This window comes from Martes martes (assembly GCF_963455335.1).
Source record: "Martes martes genome assembly, chromosome: 11".
Taxonomy (NCBI): Eukaryota; Metazoa; Chordata; class Mammalia; order Carnivora; family Mustelidae; genus Martes; species Martes martes.
The window spans coordinates 97,448,657-97,466,373 of record NC_137899.1 but is presented as its reverse complement, the minus strand read 5'-3'; the positions used below and the strand labels follow the sequence as shown (position 1 = coordinate 97,466,373).

Sequence of the window (17,717 nt, the reverse complement as noted above, 5' to 3'; positions counted from 1 at the left end):
TCAAACTTTACTGTTAGGTAATTTTTCTGACCTTTAAGTCATTCTCAAACAACACCTCAAAGGGAAAAGATTTGACCTAGCTAAAAGTTCTGTCTTCCCCTCACACAGATCCCATCTGCAATGCTCTATACAAGGCATTCTTCACCTGAGCATCCCTGAAGCTGTAGATGAAGGGATTCAGCATTGGATTGAAGAGACTATGAAATAGGGAAAGATTGTTTTCTTTTTCCTTTCTTTAACTAGAATCTAGGATCATATAAACTACCATGGCAGTGACAAGGAAAAGCCCAATCCCACAGAGGTGGGAAGAACAGGTGGAGAAGCTTTCTTTTTGGCCTTCCCTAGACTGGATTTTCAGGATGGGCCAGAGGATGCTAGTATAGGAGACTAGCACCAAGCAAAGGGGCCCAAATAAAATAAATACACAGGCAACAAAGATAACAGCTTCATTGGTCCAGGTGTCATCATAGGCCAGTTTAAGGACAGATAGGATTTCAGAGAAGACATGGTCTATATCCTGGGGCTGACAGATGCACACTCTCTCCAATTCATGATGATAGTGTACTGGAGGGGGTGGCAGATAGCCACAAACCCACCATAGGACATCACCACCAAAATCAGCATGGAGTCTGCAAGAGGTTCTCCCCACCCCAACACTTTCTCTCTAATAAGTAAATAAATAAAATCTAAACAATTTTTTAAAATTAAACCTTAGGATATATTCTTAGGAGTGGAGTGGCTGAATCAAAGGGTATTTTTTTCATTTTCTTAAGAGACGAATAAAGGCAAGAAAATAGATATTTCAAAGCTTAACTTGGACAAGAATTCCTAAGTAGAAAAGGTGGCTGACTCTACAGTTTAGACTTTGTAAAGCTGAGCTCATCCTTCTCTTGTAGTTGTCTTACCTGAAGGTTATTTTTTATTTTTTATTTTTATTTATTTTTATTTTTTATTAAGATTTTATTTATTAGAGAGAGAGAGAGAGAGAACAAGTGGGGGGAGGGGCAGAAGGAGAGAATCTCAGGCAGACTCCCTGCTGAGTCCAGAGCCCAACACCACGCTCTATCCCAAGGCTTAACCAACTTCACCACACCATTCAGGCACCCCCCCCCCATGGGTACTTAAATCTCTGACTCAAACTAGGGATAATATCCTATCTTGGGGTTATTCTTACCATTACCTGATAAGTGGAAAATGAGAAAACAGCAGCAAAAAATGAAAACAGAGACTCCTCAAACTTGAGTTCAACCTGTGTGGTGCATATGGAGAGTCATAACTTGAAGGGAAGACTTTTTCACTCTAGCTGCCCATCAGCTATCAGCCCCTTTGGATTGACTTGGTGCAGCGATTGTTTGTCCTAGTGCCTGTGCTTCTGGTGTTGCTTCTGTGGTGGGGATACAAGGGCCCAGCCATCATGGTGCAACTGGTAGACCATAGTGTTTCAGAGGTGCTTGTGGGGTTGAATGAGCCTTTGTTACACTGACATTGAAGGTTTCCTGCCTCCACCTCTATAACTGCTGATCCCTAATAAATATCCTAACAGCGAACTCCATCTCAGAGTCCACTTCTGGAGGATCCACTCTGGGATAATCTGACTAAACCACATACAGACCTTGATCCTCCCATAATTATCTATCATCCATCTATTTATCTATCTATCTATCTATCATCATCATCTATCTATCTTTCAATCATCTATCACCTTTTTTTCAGTAATCTCTACACTCAACATGGGGCTTGAACTCATGACCCTGAGATCAAGATTCTCATATTTTACTGACTAAATCAGCCAGGCACCCCCATAACCACCAGCTTTGAGGCCTTTTCTCATCTTGCCCTCTGCCTTGATCTACCTGCCCTTGAATCTCAAAGGACTTGAAACACTTCAGACATACTTTGTCTTAGTATCTTTCTTTTTAGGTTTTTGGAGTTCTCCAAATGGCAACTCCATCACATATACCATCCTTAGTCTTCCTACATGATACTCAGCTGCCACAATGCAACAGATATATTGCAAGTCCTTAATGCCTTATATTGATATATATTTTACACTTACACAAAGTCAGACATGTGCAAGGCAGCCCTTGCTCATCTTGTAGCTCTGCCTTATAGAACACAAGTTCTCCTTGTGGATCACAGCAGGGAAAGAGAGGAAAGATGTTACCTCCTTACAACCACTGTAGCTTAGAAATGGCAACATCACGTCTCATTTTTTTAGGCCAGAAACAATCATATATATTCATTCTAATTTCAAGGAAGCCTAGCTAATATAGGGAATTACATGGATATTTTATAGTCTCTGTCTGTAACTTCCAAATATTTGATGGAACTGGTTTTTACTGGCTTAACTAACACTGATTATACTAATGCCTTTCCCACTTCATGCACAGTGGTGACAGTGGTTGTTTGATATTGGCCCAGGTAGGAGTATTTACACTATAACATTGGCAAACTCTATAAATAAGGCCCCTTTTCCCCCTAGAAAGCTCATTGTTAAACATTTACCATTCCTCATACATAATAATTTTTTAAAAGATTTTATTTATTTATTTGACAGAGAGAGAAACAGCAAGAAAGGGAACACAAGGGGAGTGGGAGAGGAAGAAGCAGGCACCCCACCGAGCAGGGAGCCTAACGCGGGGCTCAATCCCAGGACCCCGGGACCATGACCTGAACTGAAAGCAGACACTTAACGATTGAGCCACCCAGGCACCCCAAACATAATAATATTTTTAAAACTCTATCCAATGTAGTGATTCTTCTCTCAATTTTCTACTCTAAGAGTTACTCTTTTGTCTTATGTAATTGACATCAAAAGTAAGACTTAACTGGACCTTAGCTGCTACACAGAAGAGAATCAATTTATCATGCATTATTTAGCATAGCATATTAGCATTTGAATCTACATGGTAGATGTTCTTTTATTTTGCACAGCTGTAGCAAATTTTCTACATAAATAGTTCTCAGTACATCATTGTGGGCTAAATTCACTTGTACTAAAATTGTAATTTTTCTTCATATGTGTGGTTTTTTTGTTTGTTTGTTTTTAAGACCCATGCAATAGGATGATCTGAGTGATAAAAACATATTGGGCGGTGACTGTATAGTCTTCCATATATTTAACATGGAAATATATTGAATGGAGACTGCTGTGAGATCCATCTTGGACACACACATAGGTACTCACTGTTTATTCACTGTGTGGCAACTGACCTATTTGCAGAAGTTCAAAGGGATGCCTTAAAGTGCATGAAAATCCTTTGATATTCTGAGCCTTGACTTGCTTCATTCAAGAGCTTTCTTTGCTTATACAAAAATAATTACCATAAAGAACAGGACAGGCAGCAGCTCATCCTTTCTAAGCCTAGTTAACTAGTCTGTAAAGATGGTCCTAAATGCTTGGTGGATTCAGGCTGTTCTGGGCACCAACTTACTATGAGTGCAGAGTCTCTATAAGCCAATAATTAATGTGTGATCTTGGTCAAGGATATCAGTAAAAATAATTATATTGTCAATATGAATCTCTTGCTATTTTCAAAGAATAGTCAATGATGAAATAGTGAAGAATGGGATACAGAGGCCATTCAGTTGAATTCACATGCTGCACTGACCATATAAAATGTATCCTGAGAACATGTATTATCATATACATCCTTCTGTCCTTCTGAGTGATCACCCTGCTCATTATTTTGTAAAAGACACTCAAAATTTTTGTTGAATGAATGTCAGATTCAATGAAAAACACATACATTGAGGGCTAAATAGGAGCAGATCTTCTGTTTTTGCAAAGTTGTGACTTTTGATTTAAAGAAAAATTTTACTGTTATAGATATTAATAATTTGACAATATTTTTACTTGAAAAACTATAATAATTCAATTAATCAGTTTATAATACATTGTTTCCTAAGTGTAAACTGCAATTGGTCTCATATATTAGACTATCATAGACCTATGAAAAAATTACAACAAATGCATTTTGTAGTTTATATCTGATTTGCACTTACAGTTTGGAGAAATCTGAAGAAAAAGGAAGAGCTGCTTAAAGTAACTTTGAAATTACAGTCTCAATGCATGGCAGACCTTTTAAGTTTTTAAACTATGAACTTGAGAGAAGCATCAGTTGAGATGGAGTAGTATCTCTTTGTGGGCAAAAGCTCACATAGACACTTTTTTAAAAAAAGATTTTATTTATCCACTTGACACAGAGAGAGAAAGAGCAGAAGCAGGGGGAGCAGCAGGTGGAAGGAGAAGCAGGCTCCTGCTGAGCAGGGAGCCCAATGCAGGGCTCAATCCCAGGGTCCTGAAATCATGACCTGAGTCCAAGGCAGATATTTAGCTGAATGAGCCACCCAGGAGCCCTTTTATTTTCTATATATTTCTATATATTCTATATATATAGAATATATATTCTATATATTTCTATATATGTTCTATATATTTTATTTTCTATAAATATGATTATGTGAGAGAGTATTCTATATAACAGTGTATTGCATATGTGGTATTAAATTCAGCTACAAAAATAATTGTCTGGAGTTCAGAATTAGTTAAGAAACATTAGGAATATATCAATAATTTTAGACACTACTAGAAACGATCAATGATAATTAAAATATGTTTAATCTGTAAACTGGAAGGTTAATTTAAGTAAGAAAAACCTATTTCTACTGAATAGGAACACTTGCTTCTTACACATCACAATCTTACTTTCCAGATTATCTTTCCCTTCAAGTGTGCTTATTTTTTGTTTTGAATTATTAAATCATTTATTTCTTATTTTGGTTACCATTATGTCAATATTATTTTTTAAAAATTGACCAAAGCTAAAAATAAAAGTTAAGACATCACAGAACATGAAGTCATTATAGCAATGGAAGAGATAAGGAAACATGAAGGCATTCAATAGTTGAACAACCACTCAGTTTGTTTAATTGACACAATTAAAGTACCTCAGTTCAAGAAAATAAATAGTAAAAGTACTTCCTCACCTGTTGTGTTTTCATCAAACATACAACAGGAACCCCCCCAAAATGTTTCATGAGCTAAGGAGCTTTACTATATATCTCCATCTCTACGGTAGTTTCAGAAAATCTAGCAGCATTGGTATCCATCTTATCCTACTCTGGGACCAGAAAAATATTTCCTAAAAGACAAATGCTATGATAGTATAATATATAGTAACATTCAAGAATAAGCTGGGAGAGGGATACCTGGGTGGCTCAGTCGCTTAAGTATCTACCTTCTGTTCAGGTCATGATCTCAGGGCCCTGGGAGCTGGGATCAAACACTGTGCAGGGCCAAGCTTCCTGCTCAGTGGAGAGTCTGCTTCTCCCTCATTCTCTGCCCCCCCCCCTCCGTGACTCATGCTGTTGCATTCTCTCGCTCTCTCTCCCCATCTCTCAATTAAATAAAATCTTAAAAAAAAAAAGAAGAAACCAGGAGAATATAACTCAGGCGTAACTATAAGTCACCTTTAACTAAGTCATTGTTTCATGAAAGGTGATAAAATACTGCTTACAAACACTCATTAAGACTTCCGTTTTTAGGCTGATTGTTAGTCACTTAGTGATATCAAGATTAGTAGCCAATTTTATGTTAAAAATTCTACTGGTGGAGGTCTTCACAGCTACATATTCCTAACCTTATCTCTGTACATCAATACCTTCATCTAGTCTCTCTGTGGCTGAGATCATAGAACCACAGACTGGACAAAATTTTTCTCTTATTTTCTTTGTCTCCTATTCATTTTCATATGAGCACGCAGTCTGGCCTCCACCCCTAATCACAACGTTGGAGATAATGTGGAGATTGATGCCAAATGGAGTCAGAATACCCAAGCTTGAAGCCCAGTTAAGAAGAGCTCCCCATGAGAATTTCTTTGCCAGCGCAGCTGCCTTGAACACAAACTGACTCAGGAAGGCAGCCATCCAGGATATGATTTTTCTTTCACCATAGCCCAGGTGATTTCTGCTGTTTCCTTGTCCTATGGCAATAATCCATATCCTAAAGCACCTCCCAATGCAAATAAGTTTCTTCTACATGTGGTGGTTTTAGCTGTGGCTGTTACCTCAAGATTTTACTTCAACTTAGAGGCAATCCCACAGAGGGTAGACCTATTCCTTCTTCTAGCAGTCTCTAAAGTGAGAAATCCCAAGATTGAAAATATTTACCTCACTTCCTAATGATGTTGGAGAATAATGTAGCTATTGTTCTCTGCACTTATTTTATGATCAGCTCAACACAATTTTCATGACTGTCTCTGGAACTTAGATTTTCCCCAGGGCAGGGGGTGTGAGGTGGGGTATGCCCATACTCATTGTGCCTATATACCAATTTCCTAAGGGAAAAAGTTTTGCTAAACATTTTCCCTGGATGGAAACAAGGATCATTTATATTCGTCTTTGGAGGAAATATATTTGGGAAGGGCAAGAACAGATAGATTCTCATAGAATGCAAAAAGACTTGCGAATATCTCAAAGGCTATAACTTGAGGCAAATATCACAATTTATGGGACATAACACTTGGATGTAAAATAGTTCTGCTGATTCAAAGTTCTTATCCCCAAGGTGGTTTATAAGACCTGTCGCCCTAATAGCGAATAAATGGGTGTCTATAGAGGTTGTGCTGCCACCTCTAAGGGGAATAAAATATTCACCTTTCAAGAAGGTGCATATTTTACTACTGGGTATTTGCCCTAAAGATACAATGTAGTGATGCGAAGGGCCATGTGCAATGTTTATAGCAGCAATGTCCACAATAGCCAAACTATGGAAAGAACCTAGATGTCCATCAACAGATGAATGGATAAAGAAGATGTGGCATATATATACAATGGAATACTATGCGGCCATCAAAAGAAATGAAATCCTGCCATTTGCGATGACATGGATGGAACTAGAGGGTATTATGCTTAGTGAAATAAGTCAATCAGAGAAAGACAATTGTCATATGATCTCCCTGATATGAGGAAGTTGAGAGGCAATGTGGGGGGCTTGGGGGATAGGAAAAGAATAAATGAAACAAGATGGGATCAGGAGGGAGACAAACCATAAGAGACTCTTAATCTCACAAAACAAACTGAGGGTTGCCAGGGGGAGGGGGTAGGGAGGGGGTGGTGGGGTTATGGACATTGGACGAGGTATGTGTTATGGTGAGTGCTGTGAAGTGTGTAAACCTGGTGATTCACAGACCTGTACCCCTGGGGCTAATAATACATTATATGTTAATAAAAAAATTAAAAACTAAAAAAAAAATAAAAGAGAAACTCATCCCCCCCCAAAAAAAAGAAGGTGCATATTTTCATCTACTAAAGAATCAGACTGGGATGGAAAGCAGTGAGATTATCATAATGACATTGGCGTTGGTTTAGCATTTATTGTGTTTCAGGACTCAGCCATATACATCACACATACCATTTGAATATGTTTTCTCCACATTATAGATGTGGACTATGAAGTTAGAGAAATACATACATTGTCCTGTCTTTCAACCACCAGCACAAAGAATAGTACAGATACTAAATCCTTCACTCTAACTACTAAGCATATACTCATTTTCAAAAGCTCTTCAAGTGATCTCTCAGAAAGCCTTCACCTGCTTCCCTCAATCCTTACTCTTACTGGTTTTGTAATCCTTCCAGAATTCCCATTCATATGTCCCTGGTAGGATTCATAACCTCAGAAGAGAATGACTTCCCTTTCTGTCTCTTGCTGTATGATTCTTCAGAGTATAGTCCTTATGAATCTAATCTCAAAAATGTCTTTAAAATGTTTTTATTGTCTTATAGTTCTAGGATTATTGCCCCAGAGCTGCTCCACTGGGCATATCATATAAGAGAGGATCCACATTATTTTTCATTTTTCTTAGCACATTTACATCCACATAAGACATAAACATGATTATGCAAGAAATGCAAATTAGTTCTTTCTATAGGCTTTATAAGCAGAAAGCAAAACAGGAAAATTAGGTAACCTGTTGGTTGAGATAGATGAATCAGAGATATAGAATTAGTGTGACACACTAGCACATTATCTTCTTGAAATTATTTGGTAATAATAATCAAATGAGATAATATTTTTTAAAGTAATTCACTGTTAAAGTTTTGAGAGCTAACATCTTTATTATTAGTAAGTGCATCTTTGGGGCATCTGTTGAGAGAAATAACGCACCCCCCGCCCAAGATGTCGACATCCAAATTCCAGGAATTTAGTTAAAGATCTTGAAATGCAGAGATTATCATGCACTATTCACAGGGGTCACTATAATCACAGGAGTCCTTGTAAGAGGGAAGCAGGAGGTCAGAGAGGAAGAGAAACATGCTATGCTGCCGGCTCTGAGAATGGAACCAAAGAATGTAGGCAGACTGGAAAATTGTTCCCTGGAGCTTCCAAAAAGAACACAACCCTGCAGGCCCACTTTCGACACAGGACCTTTAGAATTACAGGATATATGTTTATGGTGTTTAAAGCCACTAAGTTGTGGTAATATGTTTCAGCAGTAATAATAAAGTAGTATAGGAACGATCATGCTTTATTTTCAGTATTGTTATAAACGTAAATCCATTTCTGACTTTGGTGGGCATCCCAATAAAAATTCAAAGAGAAATTAGTGATTCCTGGTTTTTATTTGAGCATATAAAGAGCTGCGAACTCACCAGTCCTGTCTTCAAAGAAGAAACAATCTGAACACACTGAAAACGAAATATTCTTCGTCATCAAAAAAAGCAATTAATAAGTTGCATTTCATTAAGATTAAAAAGTTGTGCTCTGTGAAAGACACTGTTAAAAATATGACAAGTCAAGCCACAGACTGGAGAAAACCTTTGCACACGTAGGAAAAATGACTTGAATCCAAAATACACAAAGCACTCAAAACTCAACAAGAAAATGAAAAACCCAATTTAGAAACGGGGCAACATTCTAACAGACATCTCTTCAAAGAAGATATACAGATGGCAAATACACACATGAAAAGAAGCTCCATATCATATGTCATCAGAGAAATGCAAATTAAAACAATAAGATATCACTATATATCTATTACAATGGCTAAAATCCAGAACATTGATAACAGCAAACAGTGATTAGGATGTGGAGCCATAGGAACTTCCATTCATTGCTGGAGAGAATGCAAAATGTCACAGCCACTTTGGAAGGCAGTTTGATAGTTTACTACAAAACTAGACATTCTTTTCCCATGTGATTGACCAACTGCACTACTGGGTATTTCCCCAAATGATTTGAAAGTTTATATCTACATAAATACCTGCACACAAATGTTTAAGGCAGATTTAGAACTGCCTCAACTTGAAAGCAACCATGATGTCCTTTAGTAGGTAAATGGATAAATTTACCATTTATCCAGACAATGGAATAGCTTTCTGCACTAAAAAGACATAAACTATCAACCAAAGACAAAACATAAAGGAAATTTAAATGCATATTAGTACTGAAAGAAGCCGATCTGAAAAAACATACATACTATATGATTTCAACTCTATGACACTCTGAAAAGCCAAAACTATGGAAGCAGTTATAAGATCATTGGTTGCCAGGGACTAGCAGAGAGAGAGAGGGATGAAGGGGGTAGAGTACAAATGATTTTTAGGGCAGTAAACTTTTCTGTATGATGCTATACTGGTGGATACACATAATTATACACTTGTCCAAATACATAGACTGTACACTATGAGTGAACCCTAAGGTAAACAATGCACTCCAGGTGATAATGATGTGCCAGTGTAGGTTTATCAAAGATAAGAAGTGTACCACTCTGGTGGGAGATGTTATACATGTGTGGAGGCCAGAAGTATATAGGTTATCACTATACCTTCCACTCAGTTTTGGAGAGAATATAAATTGCTCTAAGAATAAAGTGCATTGGATAAATGTGCAAAAGATATAAAGAAACACCTTAGGTGTTAGGAAGATATACAGATGGCAAGGAAGAGCCTGTAAAGATATTCAGTAGCATATATCACCAGAGAATTTCATATTAAAACAAGAATGAGATACCACTCACTGCACATCTATTAGAATGACAACCGTCCAAAACCCTGACAATACCAAATGCTAGCAAGGATGTGGAGCAATAGGAACTTTCATTCATTGCTGGTGGGATTGCAAAATGGTACAGCCACTTTGGAAGATAGTTTGGTGATTGCTTACAAAACTAAGCATACTCTTACCATTTGATACAGAAAATCATGCTCCTTGGTATTCATCTAAAGGAGCTGAAAACTTATGGCCACAAAAACCCTGTACATAAATGATTATAGCAATTTCACTCATAATTATCAGAACTTAAAAGTTCCAAAGATGTCCTTTGATGAAGGAGATAAGCTGTGGTACATCCACACAATAAACTATTATTCAACAGTCAAAAGAAAGGTCCTATAAAGCCACAGAAGACATGGAGAAACCTTAAAGCATATTGCTTGGTGAAAGAAGCCAATAGGAAATGGCTACATACTTTATGGTTTCAACTATATGACATTCTGGAAAAGGCAAAACTATGGAGATATTAGAAAGATTAGTGGTTGCAGAAAGAGCAATTAAGGAATTGATCTTATTTACAACTGCACCAAAAACAGTAAAATACTTAGGAATAAACCTATCCAAAGAGGTGAAAGACCTGTACTCTGAAAACTGTAAAATACTGATGAAAGAAATTGAAGATGACACACAGAAATAGGAAGACATTCCATGCTCATGGATTGGAAGAACAAATTTTGCTAAAATGTCTGAACTACCCAAAGCAATCTATGCATTTAATGCAATCCTTATCAAAATACAACCAGTGTTTTTTACAGAGCTAGAACAAAGGATCCTAAAATATGTATGCAAACACAAAAGACCCCAAATAGCCAAAGCAACCTTGTAAAAGAAAAGTAAAGCTGGTGGCATCACAATTCCAGACTTAAAGCTATATTACAAAGCTGTAGTCATCAAGACAGGGTGGTACTGGAACAAAAAGAGACATATAGATCAATGGAACAGAGCAGAAAACCCATAAAGGAACCCCCAATTGTATGGTCAATTAGTCTTTGACAAAACAGGAAAGAATATCCGATGGGAAAAAGACAGTCTCTTCAACAAATGATGTTGGGCAAACTGGACAGAAACATGCAAGAGAATGAACTGGACCACTTTCTTACATCATATACAAAAAATAAATTAAAAATGGATTAAGGACCTAAATATGAGACTTCTAGAGAATAGACAGTGACCTCTTTGACATCGGCCATAGCAACTTTCTTCTATATATGTCTCCCAAGGCAACAGAAACAAAAGCAAAAATAAACTATTGGGACTTCAACAAAATAAAAAGTTTCTGCACAGTGAAGGAAATAACTAACAACACTAAAAGGCATCATACTGCACGGCAGAAGACATTTGCAAATGACATGTCTGATAAAGGGCTAGTATCCAAAATCTGTAAAGAACTTAGCAAACCTAACACCCCAGAAATGAATAATCCAATTAACAAATAGAAGACACAAATAAACACTTTCTAAGGAAGACGCACAGATGGCCAACAGACACATGAAAAGATGCTGATCATCAGGGAAATACAAATCAAAACTACAATGAATATCACCTCATACCTGTCAGAATGGCTAAAATCAACACAAGAAACAACAGGTGTTGGTGGAGGTTTGGAGAAAGGGGAACTCTCTTGCACTGTTGGTGGGAATGCAAGCTGGTGCAGGCACTCCGGAAAACATTATGGAGCATCCTCAAAAAAACAGAACTAAAAATAGAACTACCCTATGATCCAGCAACTGCACTACTAGATATTTACCCAAAGAATAAAAAAAAAAAAATTGATTCAAAGGGATACAAGCACCGTGAAGTTTATAGCAGCATTACAGCAGCATTATCTACAATAGAAAATCATGGAAACAGCCCAAGTGTCCATCAACTGATGAATGGATAAAGAATATGTGGGGGGCGCCTGGGTGGCTCAGTGGGTTAAAGCCTCTGCCTTTGGCTCGGGTCATGATCCCAGGGTCCTGGGATCGAGCCCCGCATCGGGCTCTCTGCTCAGCAGGGAGCCTGCTTCCTTCTCTCTCTGCCTGCCTCTCTGCCTACTTGTGATCTCTGTCTGTCAAATAAATAAATAAAATATTAAAAAAAAAAAGAATATGTGGTACATGTACACACACACACACACACACACACACACACATATGATAGACTATTACTCAGTCACCGAAAAGAATGAAATCTGCCATTTGCAATGACGTGGATGTAGCTACTGAGTATTATGCTAAGCAAAATAAGTCAGAGAAAGACAAATACCATATAATTTCACTCATGTGGAGTTAAGAAACAACACAAATGAGGAAAGGGGAAAAAAAGAGAAAGACAGACCAAGAAATAGACTCTTAACTAGAGAGAACTAATAGTTACCAGAGTGAAAGTGAGTAGAGGGGTGGGTGCAACAGATGATGGGGATGATGGGTGCACTTGTTGGAATGAGCACCCAGTGTGTGGAAGTGTTGAATCACTAAATCCTACACCCGAAACTAATATTCCAGTGTGTGTTAACAGACTGGAATTTAAATAAAAACTTAAAAAGATCAGTGGTTGCCAAGGGTTTGGTGGGAGAGAGGGAAAGATGAATAGGTAGAACACAGCAGACGTGTAGAGCGGTGGAACTATTCTGTAGGATACAGTCACAGTGGATACATGTCATTATACATTTGTCAAAACTCATGCCATGTACAACTCTCATGTACATGAGAGTGAATATTAATGTAAACTGTGGACTTTAGTGAATAAAAATATAGCAATATTGGCCCATCAGTTATAACAAATGTACCACAAACGATACAAGATATTAAAAATAGGAGAACCTGTTGGGGAGGGATGAGGGAGTATATGGAACTCTCTCAACTTAGCACTCAATTTTTTTTTTTTAAAGATTTTATTTGTATATATGACAGACAGAGATCACAAGTAGGCAGAGAGGCAGGCAGAGAGAGAGAGAGGAGGAAGCAGGCTCCCTGCTGAGCAGAGAGCCTGACGCGGGCCTCGATCCCAGGACCCTGAGATCATAACCTTAGCCGAAGGCAGAGGCTTTAACCCACTGAGCCATCCAGGTGCCCCAGCACTCAATTTTTGTGTAAACTAAAAACTGCACTAAAATTAAAACCCTTAATTTTTTAGAAAAAAGTCATTAATGACTTATCTGACAAACAACTGAACATCAAATTAAATCTGTTATTCAGGTGAAAGTCCTTAATAAAAAGAACACTTTCAAAACTAAAGGAAATGCTTAGTTGACTATAGAAAAACACACTTTCTACAAAAACATTAGCCTGAGTATCGCGCACTCCTGGTTCATAAACCCAGAGGGCTTTTTACCACCATGAAAGATTAAGTGATGTCAGTTATTTCAAACCTACCTCACATCTCTTGGTGTCACCCCAAACAATTTTAAGATGAATTGATTCAAACAGTAAAAATACTGGTAGGAAAATTAATCCAAGAATTTCTATAGGTGAGCCAATCTTGCTGTATTGGCAATTACCATAAGCCAGAAATAAAGGTTAACATTAAATCGGTGCTCAAAGTTTTAGCTTCCAGTCCCATTTAAACACTTTCAAATGGACTTCCATTGACTTTATCATAACTTGACATGTGTCTTTAAATTGTTATATAATTCTGGTTGAATTAGTTTTCCACAACTTTTCATCATTTACTTGGATGCCATTTCAAACAGAATTCAGAGTTTCTTCCTTGTTTATTTCACTGTCCTCACAATTGGTGAGATAGAAGCATATTACTCTTCAGTATTGTCTTTTTAAAATTATGGTCTTATGAAGCCAGACTGGGCAGCTCTCATTATGGTGATGTAATCAACAAAGAGCTTTTTGTATAGTTATTAACTGAAGCATTTCTTTAATATTTTATTGTGGAAAAATATACATAAAATTTTAATGATTTTTAAATGTATAGTTTGGTGGCATTAAATTATTCACATTGTGTATCATCACCACCATCAGCCTCCATCTCCAGAACTTGCACATCCTAAATGCAAACCCCGTTCCCATTAAATTACTCCTCCCTCCTCCCTCCTCCAGTCCCTGTAACTACTATTCTAGTTGTTTCTATAACTCTGACTATTCTAGGTATCTTTTTTGCTGTTAGCTTGCTAAGCAAATAAAAAAATATTGCTTGACAGTATTGTTGAATTTTTTGGAAAACCAATTTGTACTTCATTTTTTCTTCTATTGAGAGTTTTCTATTCTCTAGTTCATTTACCTCTGCCCTCCTCTTTATTTCCTTCCTTCTGCTAATTCAGTATTTGATTTTTCTTCTCTTTCTAGTCCTTTGAGGTATAAAGTAGGGCTGCTGATTTACAATCTTTGTTCTATTTTAATGTAGGAGTTTTAACTATAAACTACCCTCTTAGTACTGCTTTTGCAATATCCCATTTTGGTCTGTGTGTTTCGTTTTCATCTCTCTCCAGCGAGTTTCTAATTTCTGCTCTTGAGTCTCGGTGAATTTTTCCACTTCAGTTATCGTATTCTTCAGCTCCAGAATTTGTTTTATTCTTTTTTCAGTTTTTATCCCTTGGTGATATTTTCATTTTGTTCATGTATCGTTGTCCTTGATTTGTTGTTTATCTGTGTTCTCTTTTATATCATTTTGCATCTATCTTTAAAATGATTATATTGGGTTCTTTGTCAGGCAATTAATAAATTTGCATTTCTTTAGTGGTGGTTTTGGGAGATTAATTTTGCTTCTTTGGCCTGTGGTTCCCAGTTTCTTTGCATATCTTGTGAATTTTAGTTGAAATTTGGAGTTTTGGACAAACAGCTACCTCCCCTAGTCTTCACTGACTTCATGAAGGGTAAGATCTTGGGCAATCCACCCTGCTAGAGATTCTGGGGGCCAACCTTTAGTGGGAATATAGCTTCACTGAGCTCCTGCATGTATTTTCTCAGTAAAAGAGGTGTTTGTCTGCTTCTTCTGTGAGGCCTGTAAACTCTTGCTCCCCCTGGTGTTTGTCTGAGATGCCACAATATCCCTTTTGGCAGGAAGTTGGAATGTTTGCCTTGTTTCTCAGTACCCCCAACATGGCCCCCAAGCTGCCATTCCCATCAGGGCTCTAAAACACACCAGATAGAAAACAATCCTGTAAGTCATCCCCTGAAAGCCAGAACGTAATACCCATGGTCCACTCATCACCTTCCCTCCGGAGGAATCTTCTGATCATGCTACACTGGGCCAGGGATGGGAAGTGACTAGGTCCAGAAAAATGCCATAGATTTGTCTGATTGCTCTACTGTGTCTCTTCTTGGCTTTGTGCTTCCCTGGTGCTGCAGCCTCTTAACTGGTTTTTCACAATGGCAATTTGATCTATATATTATTATCTCCATGGAGAACAAGGGCCCAGGGATTTCTATTCTGCTACCTGGTAATGTAACCCTGATAATTCTCATCATCAAATCATGCCTCTTTTGGGGGAGTTTTCTTGAGTTTTATTGCACCACCAAACACATCTCTTAAGGAGAAAGGTTCCCTGATGTAAAATTCTAACCTCCTTTATAGTGCCCTCTCAACATTCTTCAGACTGTAAATGAGGGGGTTCAGCAATGGGTTGAGGAGGGTGTAAAACAGTGTAAGGATATTCTGCTCCTCCTCACATTGGCTATTGTCTGGAACCAAATAAGCCATTATGGCTATGCCGAAGTAGAATCCAACCACACAGAAATGGGAGGAGTAGGTGGAAAAGGCTTTTCTGTGCCTCTCCTTTGTCTGGATTTTCAGGATGGTCCAGAAGATGTGTATGTAGGAGACCAACATCAGGGAAAGGGGCTCAACTAAGATAAACACACCACCAGTAAAGATAAAAACTTCACTGATCCAAGTATCACCACAGGCCAGTTTGAGGACAGATAGGATTTCACAGAAGTGGCCACCTCCTAGGGCCCACAGAAGGTCAACTTTAGAAAGAGAATTAGATACACTAGGGCCAGGGAAAACCCACATGCCCAGGTAGTGACAAACAGGACCATGCACATTCTCCAGTTCATGATGACAGTGTATTGGAGTGGATGGCAGATCGCCACAAGCCAGTCATAGACCATTACACCCAAAATCAGGCACTCTGCTCTAGCAAAAGTCACAAACAAAATTATCTGCATAGTGCATAAGACAAAGAAGAGAGTATTTTTGTGCATCACTGGGTTTTCCAGCATACTGGGCAAATTGCTGGAAGCACAGCATATGTCAATGAAAGCCAAATGAGAAAGGAAGAAACACATGGGGGTATGCAGTCTGAGGTCTAGCCAAATGGGTCCCAAGATCATGCCATTTGCCAGCAGTTTGAAGATCTATAATAGGGAGATGACACAAAAGAGGAGCACTTGAATGTCTTCACTGAGCTGGAATCCCACTAGGGTGGAAAAAAAAAAAAAGATCTTCCATAAACTTTTCTGAAGTATTGAAGATGAGAGAACACTTCCTCACTTATTCTATGAGGCCAGTATTATCCTGTTAAAAAGGTCAAAGACTTCCAAACGAGAAAACTGCATCTCTATAGAAATAGGTAAAAATTCCCAATAATCAGAATCTGGATCCAGGAGCATACTAATAACATCATACAGTATAGTCGGGGGAAGAGAGTATTCCTAGAAGGCAGCCTTCATTCCACATACAAAAATCAATCAGTGTACTACATCATATTTGTACAATGAAAGGAAAAAAAACACATGTTCATCTAATTAATGGAGGAAAGTTTTGACAAAATTCAATATCCTTTAATGATGAAAAAAGGAGAAAATGACCCCAGGATCTAGGAATAAGAAAGGAACCATGAGAAAAACCATAGATGAACCCTCTTCTACTTTTTGGTCCATTTTCAATCAAAAGTGTTGGGTTTCACATGAAAATTGCAAACTAAGGCCATCCCCTTCCGGGACATCCATGAGACCTGTGCAGAGAATCCAGATGATCTGTATCAGGGACTTCCAACTCATAGAAACAGTGAGATCCATTGTTGTTGTTTTTGTTTGTTTAAATAGTGGTAGAATTCACCAGTGAGATCAACTGGTCCAGACTTCCATTGCTGGGAAGTTTTTAATTACTGACTCAAACTCTACTAATTGTGGATCTGTTCAGAATTTCTATTTGTTCATGTGGAGCCTTTTTATGTTGTGTTTTTAGGAATTTGCTCATTTCATCAGGTTATGCAATTTTCATGGTACTCACTTTTTTAAAGATTTGAGAGAGAGTGAGCATGCACTAGTGGGGGTGGTGGGAGAGAGGGAGAGGGAGAGAGTCTCAGGCAGATTCCCCACTGAGCAAGGAGCCCAATGCAGGACTCAATCTCACAACCGGAGATCAAGACCTGAGCCAAAATCAAAAGTCGACACCTAACTGACTCTTGGTAATCTTATATTACTTTTCATTTATATAAAATCAATAGTAATGTACCCACAATCATTTCTGATTTTAATAATTTCATTTTTCATTAATCTACCTAAAATTTTTTTTTATATTTTCAAAGAACTAAATTCTGATTTCTTTGATTTTTTCTTTTTCCTATTAACCTGCTTCATATATCTCAACTTTAAACTTTTATTCTTTCTTCTAGCTTTGTCTTTAGTTTGTTCTTCTTTCTCTAGTTTCCTCAAGATATAATATGGGGGGGGCACCTGGGTGGTTCAGTGGGTTAAGCTTCTGCCTTCGGCTCGGGTCA

General features: G+C 37.9%; 1 pseudogene across 1 annotated transcript; it reads right to left on the bottom strand.

The window, feature by feature from the left end:
* Window positions 1–15,559: 15,559 nt before the first annotated feature.
* Window positions 15,560–16,326, bottom strand: LOC308352113 (olfactory receptor 2A2-like; annotated as a pseudogene). Its single transcript has one exon. The product of its transcript is annotated as an olfactory receptor 2A2-like (transcript).
* Window positions 16,327–17,717: the final 1,391 nt, after the last annotated feature.